The sequence below is a fragment of the Lepisosteus platostomus genome, chromosome 24 (assembly GCF_059453375.1).
Source record: "Lepisosteus platostomus isolate fLepPlt1 chromosome 24, fLepPlt1.hap1, whole genome shotgun sequence".
In the NCBI taxonomy this organism is placed as follows: Eukaryota; Metazoa; Chordata; class Actinopteri; order Semionotiformes; family Lepisosteidae; genus Lepisosteus; species Lepisosteus platostomus.
The window spans coordinates 613,294-630,604 of record NC_142634.1 but is presented as its reverse complement, the minus strand read 5'-3'; the positions used below and the strand labels follow the sequence as shown (position 1 = coordinate 630,604).

The window sequence follows — 17,311 nt, the reverse complement described above, 5'->3', positions numbered from 1 at the left end:
GACATTGTACGTTCCACGGTTATGGCAAGATGTGATACATGTTTTTGTGCACGTGATGATTACAATTATACATATAAACAATACTACTCCTACAGATAAACACTATAAAAAGGTTCCACCCCAGGCCCCAAACACAGACTTTACCCAAAACCCAATTCCCCAATTTTCAGTATAATAGTCCTGATATTTCTGTCCCTCATTGTAAATGTGTTGGGCCAGATCTGAGATGTGCTCAGAATTATCAGGGATATATGTGCAGCATTCAGTGCCAATTACTGCACAAGTTCCTCCTTGGGCCGCCAGTACATAATCTAAAGCTAGTCGGTTCTGCATGGCCACTGTTCTGAGGGCTACCATCTCATCATTAACAGCCTTCAGACTAGATGAGGTAGAATTTGCTAATTCTTCTAAAGTCGAAGCCATTTGAATTAACTCTCGACTCAGAAAGTTCATGCCGGCTTGTGGAAATATTATACCTAAATAATATTCCCAATCAGCCAATTTTCTTTGTGGTCTGTGGTTAGGTCCGAAGGGGGTGTGGGTTTGAACACGGATATGAGGAACCACATATCCTAAATAACATGAGCCAGACCACTGGGCTGGCAAACATGGGTAGGCTCGTTTTCCACAAATGAAATATGTTCCGTTTGGCGCTCCCCATGCCTCTGAAAATAAGAAACTTATACCGAATTGTGGGGTGTGCCGATCCCATCCTGGAATTTGGAAGGTAGAGGTGGATATATTTGCAGCGATGGTAAGGTTGCAACGACTCCATCCAACCAAGTGCAGACCATTAGTGTGCTGAAAACATATGTTTCCCTCACGTTCCTTATTTAGAGTCAGGTATGGTGGTGTATGGCTTCTGTTATATTTAGGAGCGTAAGAGCCTGTGAAACTCGTGGGCTCTAAGCCTCGCTCCTGTAGATACTGTAATGTTGTGCAGGTTAAAGTCGTGTTATGGCAACCCCCATAGTTTGTCATATTAAAATCTCCTAAATTATCCCTCCAAATGATCATGCCTATGACTTCCTCGAGACGCCAAGGAATGGCTCCCATAGGAAGTCCTCCCTGTACATATTTGGGTAATGCTGCACACACCCAGCAGGCACTTTGGTTGGTTTTCTTAGCTGTCAGATAGGAGAGGCCTAAAAAGGAATTAATTCCATGTTCTCCTTTGTGGGAGAGATGATCATTAATCCCTGCGGAACATAGTTCTACAGCAACAATTATCATTATTGACAGAAATGATTTCATTCTGAGTCTGTAAATGGGGATGAGGCTCGTCGGCAGTGTGGCGCGTGGATCCAGCGATCTTTTCCTTCCACTCGAACCGCAGACTCGGTTGTCAACAGGATCTGGATCCCACCTGGGCTGGAGAACCTGTGAAGGAAATTTCCTGATCCACACCCACTCTCCTGGGATGAGGTTGTGCCCTCCTTCAGGTGGTGGTCCCCACGCCTCCAGGACCTGCTCGCGGGCTCCTTGGGTGGCCTCTGTCAGCTACTTGCAATAATACAAAGGAATGGTTGATCCCTCTGAGGAAACCCCAGTCTCAGCACCTGTAAGAGAACTTGTTTCAAATTATTAAAGGCGGCTTTTGCTGCAGGAACCAAGGCAATCTTGTCCTTGTACTGCACTCCCCCCTTAAGCAGATCTGTTAAGAGTTGTGCTCACCCTGTAAAAAACATATTACCCAGGCCCTGTTAAAATTCCACAATGCTAGACACAAAAGGGCCTTATCATAACTGCTTCTATTAGACACTCTAAAGCTGAAGCAACTCAGACTTGTGGGTTTCCTCGTCAGGGGAAGCACTCAGAATACCATCAACATACTGAGTGATCACAGCCAGTTGAAGCCACGTGATACCCTGTTCTGCATAGTCATTCTTTGTAATGCATAATATTTCAACCCAATAGATCTGGGATCAAACCACCCATTAAAATCTGGTACTCGGCAAGTAAAACTTGCTGTCCCAATACTCCTGTGGCCTCCTGCCATCTTCCCATATACATTGCTCTATAGTACACTGTTGAACAGAGGAGTGAAACAAGCAGGACAGTAGTGCTCCAGTATCCCCTACAGAAAAACCAACACTCCATTAACAGTACATTTTTATCCACTGGACTGGGACAGACTTAGGGAGGCTACAAAGGATTTACAGGATCTAATCGTTAGGTAAACAGATTTTCTCACAAGACGTTATTCTCCCCAGTCTCGATTCTAAACCTACAGCGTTTCAGCATGTCTGGTTTCGAGACATTCGAATAAAACCAAATTGTTTCCACTATTACAACTAATTGTATAAATTACAATTTATAATAATTTATAATAATACAAAAACTGTTTAACTACTTTTACGTCCACCTGTACTGTACTTATACGTTTCAGACGCTCTTATATTTTCCAATCTCCTTAAGTTGATTTTCGTCAAGTCTCTTTAGTTACGTCTCTAGCCAGTCCCGCTGGCTAAACACACTCACACCGTCATTTAGTAGACCAAAACTCACAGTTACACACATACATGCCGGCACACAAATTCATAAAACACACATACACATCGAGAATATATTTTTCTCTTCGTAATACAATGTGCTGTATTCTTGTTTTACTTTTACATGAATCCTTTTAATTCCTGAAGCGCACTCCAGGTTCGCTGCATTTCTAATTTCGGGTGCGGTACTTTAGCCCACCGGTCAATATCTTACGGTTTTGATTTGATCGTATGGGGGAAATCAGGGAAGGTAGGTGCGATTGCAGACCCCCTCGACGGGGTGCGAGACAGTGTTAGAGTGGCGCTGTCATCAACGGCGCCAGCCCCTGCTACATCAAGTCCTTTCCCACTTCGAGTGAGAGTACAGATCTGCGGGCGCCCTCCCTCTAACAGGGGAGACCCTGATCCGTCTTTATCACACTCATACCAAGTGTTATCCCAATCAGACCCCCCTTCTCCATATGGCCACTGAGGGAATTGATCCCAATTATTTTCGTTTCCTGCCTGTTTGTTCCCCTGTGGGAGAGCAGGATATAACTTAGTCGCTGGCTGCAGCACATTAACCAGTGCAGCGTGACCAGGAGTTAATTCCTAATTCGTTTCTCACTCTCCTGTACTGCCTCTTTTAGCTTTTTTTTCTATACTCTTTCGTAGCGAGTAAAGTAATTTTCTTCCGGGTTTTTATTTTCCCCGTAAACACACTTTTAAGTCACATCCCAATTTCTTTCTTTTTCGTCATGTATCTTCCACTACTGGTGCCGGCCGTGCACCAGGGTGGGAGCTACATGCTTGTGCTTTTGCCAATCAATACTCATATATGCTTTCTTTACAGGCGTCTTCGCCCCAAATTCCCTCTGACAAACTCAGCTTTTTCCATATTTTTCTCCTTCTTTTCCGTCAACTTACACTTTTCCGATATTTAAACGGACCCTTCCACCACTTTCTCAAACCATCAGTTAGCGCACCTGTTCGGTCTCTTTAAGATTTACTTTTGTCGTGTGTGAGGTAACAGCTCATTCAGTAGGGGGATGCTTTCACTTGAAAAACCTGTGCATTCCTGCACTCATTCAGCCAAGGGCGTCTGTTACCTCCGGATCTAAATACCTCTCAGAGACTTTAGAGAGGATTTACACCGCACTGTTCACAGGTAAGAAACGAGACCTCGAAAACCCCCTTTCTTGATCAGTAATTCACCATCCCCAGAACGCCAGCATCGCTGCTTTTGCCCCGGGGTGGACTTACGCACTGAGCTCAATCAGGGCGATTCTCGGGTCTCAACGTCCTTTAAATCCTGCTACTTAATGCTTTGCTCTTTTATTATGAGGTGCGTTTATGTTAGTGTCGTGCGTGTGTATATGTATTTCACAAACAAGGAAAACACCAAAAACATACATACATATATCTCCTCCACTCCTGCTTCCTTTAAAACAAAAAAAAACCACGCCACGCCAATCTGTGCATGATCAAGGCGTAGCTAATCTCAGGACCCCGGGCGTAATTAAAGCCCACACCAATCCTGGATTATACGTGCATTTAATGCACCACTCAGCTCCAGAACCCCGGGCGCAATTAAGGCCCACACCGATCCCGAGCCACAGAACTCCGGGTGCAATTAAGACCCACACCAGTTCTGACCTTCAGAACTCCGGGTGCAACTAAGACCCACACCAGTCCTGAACTACGTGCATTTAATGCACCACTTGCTCTAGAACCCCGGGCGCAATTAAGGCCCACACCGATTCAGAGCCTCAGAACTCCGGGTGCAATTAAGACCCAAACCAGTTCTGACCTTCAGAACTCCGGGTGCAATTAAGACCCACACCAGTCCTGACTTCACGGTAAGGGTCCAAAACCCGTTCAAAACTCCACGCGCAATTAAGGCATACACCAGCTTCGAACGCCTGTACACAATACCGCGGAACCCCTGCCAGACCAAATTCTGGGCTTACAGCAAACAACCCATTACATACACCGGTGCCTTCCCCGGGCCAGAGGAATTCAGAAACTCACGTTTACTCCGTCATCTCGGGCGATTCTCGCAGGGAGCAGAGATTTCCCAATCGGTCAGAGAGAGTCGGGACTTTTTTTTTTAAAAAAGAGGAGTCCTTACCTCTTTGTAATGTGAGCGCTGACCGTCTCTCCTGCCGATGGGAAGTTCTGCGCCTTCTGGAGCATCCGCCGACTACGCCAAATTTGTTGTAACAGAAGAAATAAGGTTCTTGATCCCGAGATGAAGTGAAACAGATGAGTTTATTGCATGCAAGGAACAATAAAGCCGAAGTCTTGTTTCCCGCAAGAAACAACAAAACCGAAGTATTGTTCAACGTACTGTTACAAACTTTTGGGTTATATAGTGTTTTCTTCTCCGTTTCTGACGTCACTCGGTATGATGGTAAAGAGGGGGGTTCATGGTATTTGGCCAGTTTACGATGTTCTGGGCAAATGGTCAGTTTAACATTACACCCAGGGGGGTTCCTAGCTGGCATCTGCAATCCTTATCAGTTAACCCCCTTTCCTGCCATAAACCCCTGCTTGTGACTTGGAAGTCTAAACCCCCTACAGAAAAGATTAAATTCAAACCCCCGTCTTCACATCTTTCTTCACAGCCCATGGACTCCACCAGTCTCACAGCTAGGTTCCTATTTGCCTTGTCAAACAATAGCTCTATGCTCTCGTAATCCACAACATGCCCATTCCTCAGGTGATTCATCAAATCCTTCCTGGCCTGGCGAGAGGTCATCCTGATCTCCTCTGGTGTGGCTTGCTTCATACACACCCTCTTCAAGTGAGCAGGAAGCTGGTCAAATGTCCTCAGGCATATCTTGCATACCAGGGGAATCCTGTTGGGTTTCCTAAGACAACATAGAAAAATGTTTGTCTATAGAAACAAGAGAAAGCCTACATTTTCCTAATTAAGCTTTCTCCCTAATTGTATTTTATCAGCTAGGTACATGATTCTGAAATAAAACATGACTTTGTACAACAACAATGAACTCTTACTTGGTGGATGTTCCAACTGAAGCCATGTGAGATCTGTCCCCAGACGTCTTCAGATGTAAAAGACTGAGGGAATTTTCCTTTTCAAAAGATACATGAAGAATTAAGTCTACATTATTAATATCAGGGGAAGTCAAAATGAATTAGCTAAAACAATTCCCTTAGGTTCCCATCTAATTGCCAGCAACCATACCACCCTGCAACTCACAACTGGCAACCCACTGAAGCTAAGCAGGTGTGAGCCTTGTCAGTACCTGGATGGGAGACCTCCTGAGAAAAAGGAAAGTAATTAAAGTAAGGCTGCTGGAAGAGGTGTTAGTGGTGCCAGCAGGGAACGCTCACCCTGCAGTCTATGTGGGTCTTAATGCCCCAGAGTAGTGACAGAGAAACTGTACTGTAGAAAGGTGCTGTCTTTCGGATGGGTCGTAAAACTGACCTGTTGGGTCCTGACCCCCTGTGGTGTTACCCCAGCATCGTGGCTAAATTTCCCATTGGCCTTTACCAATCATGGCCTCATAATAATCCCTATTTATGAATTGGCTTTATCACACTGTTCTTCTCCCCACTGAGAGCTGGTGTGGTAAGTATTCTGGCACACGATGGCTGCCATCACATCAGAAAGAAATGAGTTTTACATTTGTTCTGTAAGTACTTTTTCAGAGATGTTCTGAACAATAACACATTAAAAGATAACTGTATAATATTCATATTTAAATGAAATCTTAGTGCTATTTTACATATTCCAATAAACAGAGAATGTTTGAAAGTCTCTAAACAATGGGAGATGAGTTAGGAAGTCTTAAAGTTTTAATCGTAGTCTTTAAAAGCAATAAATATCATGTCAAAACTAAAAATCAGTAAGATCATTGGGGCACATTAAGCTCTGCTTCCACTTTCCTTATTCAATATTCTGACACTGTTATATCTTCCATAAGCTTCTGTGAAGATGTATGCATACCCACAAAACAGTTAAGATATATGGCAATAAGAATCCATGGTTCTCAAAAGAATTACAAGACCTGTGCCATAAAGAGAACAGGTCTTTTATCATGGTTGACTGAACTGAATATATCTCTGACAAATCAAATCCGGTGAACACAGGATCCAGGTGGTCTGCACAGTGACATATTGTCTAGAGCCCTTCAATCAAGATTCTCAAAGAGCACATCAAACTGAAGTTTACCTGGCAGGCTGGGGCCTTTGACCAGATTTTTTGTTTCATAATTGGTCATTTTTTTCTTTTTCTTCACAGTTTCAGAGTGTCCACTCTAAATCCTGGTCCTGAATCTTCAAAAAAATCGTGCCCTAATGGCTACAAGCCAGACCAACTGCTCTGAGCTAGAAGGCTATGAATGGCTTTGAGCATCTGGCGCTTAAGCACCTCCAGCTGTGCCCATCTCCCCTGTTGGATCCTTAACAGTCTGCCTCTCGGGCAATCAAGTCTGCTGAGGATGCTGTTAACCTGGCTCTCCACTTGACACTCCAGCACTTGGAAGAACCATATTTCTGCTCGTTGCTGTGTTTGGATTTTAGATTGGCCTTCATCACCATTAACCCACATAAACTAATTATTAAGTTGGTAGTAGTGTTGTTGGCCTGTATAAGCATATATGATGTTTAAATACAATTTCTTACCTTTTGTCGGCAATATTGATTGCAGAAGCTGAACTCAGATGTTAATGATAGAAAATCCAGATCTTCAGGTTTTTTCTACCGCTTAAATAGAGGAGAAATTGAAAATGCATCCAACAGTAGAAATGCTGAAGAGCTCATCCAGTGAGTTGTGTCTCAGATGGAATTGGTGTCTCTAGTGAGTAGAGAGATGTGGCTTATCAAAAGAAATCAGTTCGGCTGCTCCACCCCCGCAGTCTCCTCCCCTCCTCCAAGCCCAGCCTTTTATTCAATCTAACGAACCAGATCATGTCACGGAAAATAACGGCTTTCATATTAGCACACATCACTAGAAAAGGATTATATTTCTATATTTCTCTTACATACAATTTATTTACAAGTGTTGTTATTGCGTGGTCCCTTCATTGCCCTTCATTGTGTGGTTCCCATATGTTTGTACAGTAAATACAGCGGGAGGAGTTTTACTCACTACACTCAAAACTTACAGTACAGAGATGTTCTGAACGACAAAACATAACGATTCTTAATCCCACAAGAAAGAAAAGAACAATCTTAATGTTAAGACATAATAAATTGTGTTCTTTCCAGTAGTAATTTGTACTACCAACCAGCCCATCATTGGGAACAGTCCAATTACCCATTAATGTAATGATTCCTCGTTCTACTTCTTTTTGAGAAGAAGAGATTTTAAAAAAATCAGGAAGAAGTAAGAGTGCAAAGGAATATTTTAATGATCTCTAGTTAAATTGGAGAATGAACTGCCTCTCTGTCCCCCAGTCTGAGAACAGCAGGTGTCTGTCTCAGGTTACACCCAGACCCTCACAGACACAGGAGATGGAGGCTATAACATCCTGACTCTGAATGTCTCTCTGTGGACTTCTCTGAATGTCTGAATGTCTCTAACTATCTACTTAGCATGTCAATCAGCCCCATCAGTCTGTGCAGGAAGGGAAACTACTGAAGCTAACCTCCAACCTGAAATTAGATTCCATGAGACACAATTATCTGTCTTTAGCGCCACGGTGAAAACAAAACTAAAACAATAATGAGAGTACGTTAATAAAGGAACAAGTAATAGGTTTATCCATGCTGAAAAGAGAAAGAAAAAATTCATCTGTGAAGCCTTCTTCAGGTGTGAGCAGGGGTGAATATTTTAATAAACCTGTGTGAGCAAGATCTGTGATCTACATGAGACTTGGAAGAAGGTACATAGTGACATATTACATATATTGAGAATCTCAGTCATTATATACATCATGCTAACACACACTCTTCTGAAAAAATAAGAATATCATATTAAATACATCATGCTAACAGTGACAGACCTTGCTTCAGTGTGCCTCAGTGCTTTCACTCCACCTACACTCTTCTGAAGAAATTAGACGGAATGGAGGAACATGCGGTAAGATGTTGGTGCCACAATAATATTTTCTTGGTTAGCTGAATACCCAGCTATATAAATAGACTAAACACAAAGAAAAGTCTTTTCTGATCACTATTACATAATGTGAAATGTACAGTACACAAAATTAATTTCATAGACTCACTTCAACAATTTATAAATAACATGAACAAAAATCACATTTCTGACAGAGCGCCACTATGAAGCTGAAATGCAGCACTCATGGTGTGTTCAACTAGCACTCACATTTTAAATGAGCAATTAACATCTTACACATTAATCTCTAACCCAGACATTAAATGATTATTTTCCTGATATGCAAACTAAAATATCTTCATTTAATTCTGAATGTTTAATTTGTTGCCTTGCTACAGAGTAAAATATTTTTGATGCGAAAGTGTCTGGTTCTTATGCCGCTTCAGATTTGTTGACATTTTTCAACTTATAATGTTAGCCACATTCTGCTTCCTTATCTTCAGTAATATTGAAATAATAAAAGAGTTTTTCTTGGTTTGCTCGTCGTATATAAAGTATCTCAGACTCCAAATCTTTTTCTTCCAGCTGAAAGCAAGGAGAACCACAAACATTTATTTCATCTCCTCGCCTTTTCTTTTTTCTAATCAAGGTGCTCCGATTTGAATCTTTAATCTAATTAGCACAGTGTATACATCTCATTGTCTGTCTACGTAGCAATCAATTAACACACAATGGGGATTCATGACGGGGGGTGTGGGGAAGACCGAATGGAAAGAACTGCAGCTCAACAAAGGAGAAGAGGAGAGAGAGCAGCATACCCTGATACTGGAGATTCTCACACAGCAGTAGCCCTGAGGGGTGCCTCAGGGCTACTGCTGTGTGAGAATCTCACAGCTCTGGGATTATTCCCAACGCAGCCGGCTTGCTACTGGCCAGACAAAGTAAATGCGTAAACGGCCAACTTCATGTGATGAAAATAATTTCCGTTTGAGTTTAGTCAAACAGGTCATTTTGACTCATCCTAATTCACTCAAATAAAAATGCAAAGCAATTTAGTCTTCATCACGGTCACTGTGGATTTTATTCGCTAGCATTTCGTCATTGTTAACTAAAATAAGAAAAAGCTAATTAATGACTTAGCAAAGCACATCTATGATGAAGAAAAATATATATAATAATTATAATCCAGATGATTGGGGCATTGGTGCATGGCTACAGTCTGTGCTAGGAACCTGGAGACGGTCTCTGGTTCAATACATATTTGTGTGTCTGGTATTTTTTGTTATGATCATACTGTTAATATCCTGCTTGAAAAACATGTGGACTAAAGCTGCTGCTTCTGTGCTAATTGTACGCCCTGAAGGGATCATGAAGGTCAAAAAATGATTTCATGGGAAAGGTTCTCTTATCTAGTGGCAGAACCTGATGGGTAGAACAGTATAGTTTTAAGGGGGGTTACCCTTGGGAGTGATTCCCATAGATGCACATTATTATTATGGTTTGTTTGTTCATAATAAGATGTTTTGCAGGAACGGACCAAAGACAAATTTTACAACTTCAGCTAGAATTGTTCTGCAAAACGACACAGCTGAGGCAGTGGAACAATGTGTAGATTTTTCTAAGAGTTATTACCCAGCTGTTGACCAATCTTGTAAAAAAAAAAACCCTAAGAAAAATGCTGGGCTCCAGCCCGCAGGGATTTACCTGTGCTGTAAGAACTAATGAGTGAATAAGGAGACTGGATTCTGGTGAAAGACTTCAGGAAAAAGAAATGGTGTTCACTCAGGTGGAGGGGGCCGTACCAAGGCTGCTGACCACTGCAACTGCTGTGAAAGTCACGGAAAGGGTGCCCTGGATTCATGCTTCCCACTGTAAAAAGGTCACAAACGAACTGAGCAAAGCGCAGGAGTGATGTCTCCACATGATAGATGGGGATCACATGCTTGGGACTGATGTGCACAGCTTTTTTCCTTTTTATGTGGAAGCCTGTCACCACCCAGAAAGAGGAAGAATCTAAACGCGAAGCCTCTTTGTATACAAACTGGCTGAATGAAACTGATAATGAGGGGGATATGAGTAATTTGTGGTATAAACTTATAAATCATACTGTAAAGTTAAAGGAACTTAATGCATCTTGTTATGTATGTGCTTTAATGCCTCATTCTAGAGCCTCACCCATTTCTCTCCTGGTTAGAATCACTGTTTGGGCCAGGGGGAATGTTTTTCTTTAAGTTACTAACACCAATTATAGTAGCTGTGATACTTGTCTTCCTGTTTTTGTGTTGCTGTACGACATATATTATTCCACTGCTTTGAAAAATGGTAATGAATATGTTTGCGTATCAGTATGTTCTGATAAGAATGCAAGAATCCGAAGTATGGGAGCCTCCTGGGAGTCCATATGAAGAATCTAACTTTTAATCATTTTCAAGAATAAAAAGGAGGGAATTGAAGTGGAAATCTAATAAGTAAATTGATTCTTAAAATGTAGAGAGCTTTGCAAAAAATATATTGGTGCTTTTAGATAATATATTTCAAGGATGTAACTGCTGTGCTACAGTACGTGCAGAATTTTAGAAAACAGTGCGTCAACAAAGTACACTGTTTAGGTTACTTTAGAAGACAATGTACCAAAACAATATATGCTGTCTGGGTCATTAGAATTAGCCAAAAGTAACTGATTAGCTTTGAATAACAAGTCTAGTGCTTCTTCTCTCACTCTATGATGTAATCTGTTTTGTCTTAGGGAAAGGGGAAGTTTTAGAAGGAGCAAAGCGCTGAGCTTTTTTACAGCGCAACGTCTTATAAAAACCCTGTACTGCTTGTAACAAATTGAGTCTCTGGTTGCACTTTGCGAAGTGGCAGCAGGGCTCCCAATATTGCAATATTGAAATAAAGACCTTACTCAGGTGAGAACTCTCTCTTGTGGCTTCCTTGATAGTTATATTTCCATGACAATTTGGGGGCTCGTCCGGGATCACAAACCTGAACGCGAATGGCTGCTGAAACTCCATCCGGACACGGATAATTTTAGTAAAATTGGACGAACCTCGGAGGATAAATTGTTTATCCTTCCAGAGACGCATCTGGAGAATTGGCAGCTGTCTGACGTCAGTAAGTTATCCTTAAAAATTAATAGCTTGAGAAGCGAGCCACAGGGGTGTTCTCACGCGGGTCTGGGACTCATATAAAGAACTTATCTTAACACAGACCTGTGGTTTTTGCTCTGCGGAGTAGTTAATGTGATAAGGTTCTAAGTAAGGCACCGATCGGTAAAAATGGGAAATTAAAATTCAAAGACGAAAATGGGACCGAGCAGTCCAGCAAAAGTACATGTACGACAAATTCAGAGAAACAATTATAGCCTGGGTTAGAGTAAAAAAAATGTTTTATGTTCATGAACTGTAAAGCTAGGGTAATAGGTGTAAGGGAACTTGCACATAATTTATATATGATAATTAGGGGCCCATAACTATGAAGGATCTTTGTAAGTGAATCAGAATGGACAGAGGAAAGTTGAATTAGGAAAAAGAAGTTTCCTGAAGAAGGGGAAACTTAGAAGAGAAGGAGAAGAAAGGAAAGAAAGTGAATTGGAAAACTTATGTAATGGAAAGAGGAATCACAGAAATAATGGGAAGCTTCAAAAAAGACTAGTCTTGAAACTAAAGAACAGCAAGCTGCAGCTAAAGTCATGGCCATGCCTTTTAAAAAGAAAAAGTCTCCACCGAAATTAGAAAGCGGTCCGGAGCCAAAGCCTTTTCACTTGTTCGTGAAATGCCAATGTGCACTTTTCCAGGTCCAGAAGGAACTCCAGCATATGTACATTGACTTTGGTCTCCTAGTGAATTATTTGCATTAGTTAAGTCTTTTCCTAAATTGCCTGATGACCGTAAAGAATTTAGAAGAAAGGAAAGCCTTGTTCTTGATTGTCTTAAGCCTAATTACAGTGACATAACCTTGTTGCTAGATCATATTGTTCCTAAAGGTTTACAACGTCCTCTAAAAAGGAGGAGGCAGATTGGCGGATATGTGACCCAAATGATGAAGAAGTATCCATCTAAATTAAACCACACGAACATGGAGAGGAAAAGTTAGGCAGCCACTTCTAAAAAGAGGTAAGGACTCCACTTTTCTAAAAAGTCCCTTGTCCTCTCCATGTTGCTGTGGTGGGTTCAGGGTTTTCCTGAAGCTGAAGCGAGTACAGCAGAAAAATGAGTTAATGGTGTATGTGTTTTTAGATGCCTGTTTTGTGAAGGTGGGGTAGAAAAAGAGGGATTGCTGAAGGAATAGCGTCTCACCCTGCCCGTGCGAAAAAATCCAGGTGTTGCATCCTGGTACACGACTGCAGTACGGCTGAAGGTAGTAACTAGAACTACTGTATACTCGCAGAAGAGCCGAGGGTGGTAACTCGATTCAACTGTGTGTTTAAAGCCAGGATTTGGAACCTGGTCCATGTTCCCGAATTGTGATAGTTCGTCAGTTTGTCTCGACTGGGGGATTCCGCGGGGCGCGTGGGAGACGTGAAAATGGTTTGGTGTGAAGAAAAAAAAGTTTGATTAATCCAAAATGAAACTTAAAAGAAATATTGACTGTCAGACGGAATTTAGGCTGAACAGGAATGTAGAAAAGTGTATGAACATTTGGATAAAAATAAACAATAGTTAGAGGAATATTTGAGAATTCAACAGAATATCATAGATGAGATGCAAAAATCCCTGATGGAAGAGCTAAAAGCAATGGCTGAACGAAACGAAGTTATATATGCAGAAAAAGAAACAGCAAAAAAAGAAATCACGCCTTAAGAGAGAATCTGGGAGAAGGGTGGGGATTAGTGTGGAGATTTTTGAAAGAGCATTACCCACCGAAAACTGATTAGAGAAAAGTAACAGCATGTCAGCAGAAGGAAGTGAGGATGTTTCAGATTTTACAGAAATGTTTATAGCTTTATGGATAGTATACTCGGGGTTAGCCGATGAAAAGGAAGTGAACGAAGATACTTCCACAGTAATAAAACAAATTTACTTGAGTGTGTTAAAACCTGATGTTGCCTAGAATGTACAACTATGCTTTCCTGATATTACGGACAGCGGAGACAGATTTGATTTAATAACTCGCGAAGCATGCATGCAGAAGTGCGAGCGCTGCAAATGAGAGGTAAAAAGACTCCCAAGGAGGAGAAAAGGGAGCCGCCAGTTTGTCGAAATTATTGTGCGACTTTAATGTTATACCGAGATATAAAACCCCAAAGACAAAACTACTAATAAGCTGGTGTGCAGTTACTGTTTTTTGGAGAAATTGTAAGAAAGAGGCTTGATTTCACAATTAAAGAACACGTCAGAAGCTGAAACGAGAGCCGTGTGTGAACTAACAGTTTTAATCTAGTAAACCCCTCTGTAGCCTTCCTAAATTTATCTCAGGATTTAAATAAAAGTGAAATAATCTTACAGTGTGCAGTAACTGGGGGACACAGGAGCACAGCTGTCCTGTTTTTAGACTAAAACAGCATAAAGATGTGATATAACGTTTTCTAACGGGTAACAGGAGGCTACAGGAGAAGGGGTGCAAGGGTTGTGTTTAAAGCAAATATAAGCTGTCACAGTCTGCTTGGGAAAAGATGTACAGTTTCAACTACTGATGTGGGTGGGGGACACCCCAGACCTATTTTAGGCCCAGACTGCAGCCTTTTATAAGGAATTACTGCATGAAATAGCATTTATGTAAACTAACTCAATAGAGTTATGTGATATTGTGATTGTTTTACCTAATGAGGGAATCCATAAGGCCGGGCTACTCCAAGTATTTGTAACGCTGCTCTGTAGAGGTGAAAAGGATCCGATGCAGATGCAGGAGTCGCAGGGAGGTAAGTAAACGTACCGAGCAAATCCAGGAGCTGAGTCGTAGTCCGAAGGCGAAGGTAAGTCGAGATCCGGTAAAGGCACTGGTGGCGAACAATCCAAAACGTGAGACAGAATCGTAGTCGAAAAGAGAGCTACAGGGTCAAATCCAAAACAGGCAATGATAGCAAACAATCCAAGGGGCGAGACGAGATCCGAAGTCCGAAGGCAAAAGGTGCAGGCAGAATTCCAGGAAGGCAAAAGAGGGGTAAGAACGCTAGGCTGAGCAACAAGTAGAGAACTCAATACCGAGCAACGGGAATCAGGTACGAATGGTATAAATAACCCGGCGTGCCACACGGTAGAGCAATTGCAGGTGTGTTAACTCGTGCGGCGGCGCTTGTTAGTAGTAATCCCCTGCTGGTGCTGATTGGCTCGCTTACGTGTTGATCTCAGCTGGCTGGTGGTCGTGACAGTATTGGATCTTGAGAGGAAAAAAAGGAGTATAAAACCAACTACATGATAAAGCCAGGGTGAATGCCTTCTCAGAACGAGCTTGTCTAGTGACGTATTGGTTTAAGGGGGGTAGTGCAGTATAAAGACAAAATTGCCTTGACCCCTGCAGCAGAAACTGTTTTTGATGTTTTGAAACAAGCTTTCTTGCAGACACTGGCCCTGGACTGGATTCCCTAAGACGGATCATCTGTATGTAATCTGTATGTAAGTGAAAGAAATGGGTTATGAGCCGTTGTGCTGGTGCAGGAGCATGGAGATAGGCATCGTCTGGTGGGTTATTATTATTCAGGACCCCTTGATGCGGTGGCCAAGGGGCCGTGTTTATGTGTTGTGCAGGCTACCTGCCTGGCTGTATAAACTGTGAATAATCTGGTGTAGAACTAGCAGACCGAATGAAAAGATTTAATTGAAACTTGTAAATATGGTAAATGGAAAATTGTAGCAATTTATATAGACTGTATATATACATTTGGTGTATGCCACAATTTTGGATGGCAGTGAAGGAATAGGGATTTCCCCAACATGTCAGGGACTCCAGTCAAGAATGCTGGGTTTGTCTCTGAACTGTTAGAAGCTTTGCAGCTGCTGACTGAAGTAGCTGTGGTAAAGTGTAAATCACATAATAAAGAAATGTTTCCAGTAACTCGGGGGAACAACTTTGCAGATGTAGCGGTCAGGTGAGCAGTCCTGGTAGAACAGGGGTCTGAGACCCCTGTGAAACCTCTGTTGGTGAAAAAGGGACAGCTACAGGATATTCAGGCTGAGGCCTCTAAAGCAGAGAAAAGGACATGGTTAGAAAAGAGTGTGGTGCTGCCAGCACACTGGACGCTCTGCATGCCCTCACAGCCTAATGCCCTTTGTAGCTCGACAAATGCACTCTGTCGGACACCTGTGTGCGAGTTAAATGGTGTGCCGGTTACCCAAACCTGGGTGGGGACTGTGTTTGAAGCAGTAGCCACTTATGTGGTATCTCAATGTGATCCTTATCAAAGGAACTCAACTACAGTTCAGGTGCAGGTGCTACAGCTCAAAAGGCCTGCTCCTGAGAAACCTTTCATGCAGTAGCAAATGTTTACAATTTACAATTGTAAAGGGAAACCTTGGCTCTTATAATCTGTTTTCCCAGTGGGTTGCTGTCACTGCCTCTGTGTCTACCAAACACTTGATGATGGAGATAAGCCCTCGGTGGGCACTGCCCTACCGCTTGTATTATGATCAGGCTGTGGCTGCATTAATCGGGGTGAGATGGACTGAGATCACCCTCAGTCTGCTGGAACAGTGGAATGAAGGAACAGAACTCTAAAAGATCGACTAGACATCAGACTGAAGGAACGCCATGGGATGCGGGCTGGATCAAACAGAACTGTGTAATAGAGCCTGTTTGATATCATCACAGGCCAATCAACGAAACTTCCTGGAGGGATGAATTTGGCGAATGGATTGTTGAATTTGCTAATTCTCTATTATAGTATTTTAGGTTGTTAATTGAAGTGGTGCACGGGGCTGTTGAACAGGTGCTGGACGCTTGGAGACTTCCAGCAGAGGGAAGACACGACCTGATACCTGGCGAGTGGGTGTGGGTGAGGAAGATATACCCTGCCAGATGTTGCAACCCTGCTGGGAAGGACCATATCAAGTGCAACTGACTACCGACTCTGCCATCTGAGTGACAGGATGAGATCGCTGGATCTACGCATTGCGCCGACACCGAACCACTGCACCAGAGACTGAGTGAACATTAATTATTATATTGTCACTGTTTCTGTGTTTGTTGAGCTTCTTGAGGTGGGGGCGACAGTGTACCTGTTAAGTGTAAGGAGTTTTACTTTTATAAATGGGGATATGGAATCAATACTTTATCAGTCAGCCACAAATAATAATCAGAGCTCATGTTGGGATTGTATTGCTATAAAAGATGCTCTTGGGAGTAATCCCCTTTGATAGAGGTGATTATTTAGGTTTATTGGCATAGGTAAATAGCCCTGCTTTTAGTCTGAATGTAACTCAGATGTATTAGAATGGAAATAACTGTATGCTCCTCGCTATAATCACAGTTTTAGGCCATTCTCTATTAGGGTGATAGACAGCTGTTTAGGTGAGCAAAGACTAAACAGTACTTGTATTCTAGACAATTATTAGCAAATTAATGACTTAGCAAAGCACATCTATGATGAAGAAAAATATATATCATAATTATAATCCAGATGATTGGGGCATTGGTGCATGGCTACAGTCTGTGCTAGGAACCTGGAGAGGTTCTCTGGTTCAATACATATTTGTGTGTCTGGTATTATTCATTATGATCATACTGTTAATATCCTGCTTGAAAAACATGTGGAAAAATCACATTTCTGACAGAGCGCCACTATGAAGCTGAAATGCAGCACTCATGGTGTGTTCAACTAGCACTCACATTTTAAATGAGCAACTAACATCTTACACGTTAATCTCTAACCCAGACA

The 17,311-nt window shown here is 42.1% G+C and overlaps 1 long non-coding RNA gene across 2 annotated transcripts; it reads right to left on the bottom strand.

Moving 5' to 3' along the window:
- Positions 1 to 17: 17 nt before the first annotated feature.
- LOC148641322 (uncharacterized) lies at positions 18 to 15,104 on the bottom strand. Of its 2 annotated transcripts, none has more exons than XR_015929717.1 (4): positions 14,261 to 15,104; positions 7,125 to 7,296; positions 5,493 to 5,569; positions 18 to 5,344 (listed from the first exon to the last, which is right to left on the bottom strand). It is a non-coding gene; the product is annotated as an uncharacterized LOC148641322 (long non-coding RNA). The 2 variants fall into 2 exon arrangements; XR_015929718.1 differs by having other exon boundaries at positions 7,125 to 7,205.
- Between the last annotated feature and the right edge of the window lie 2,207 nt (positions 15,105 to 17,311).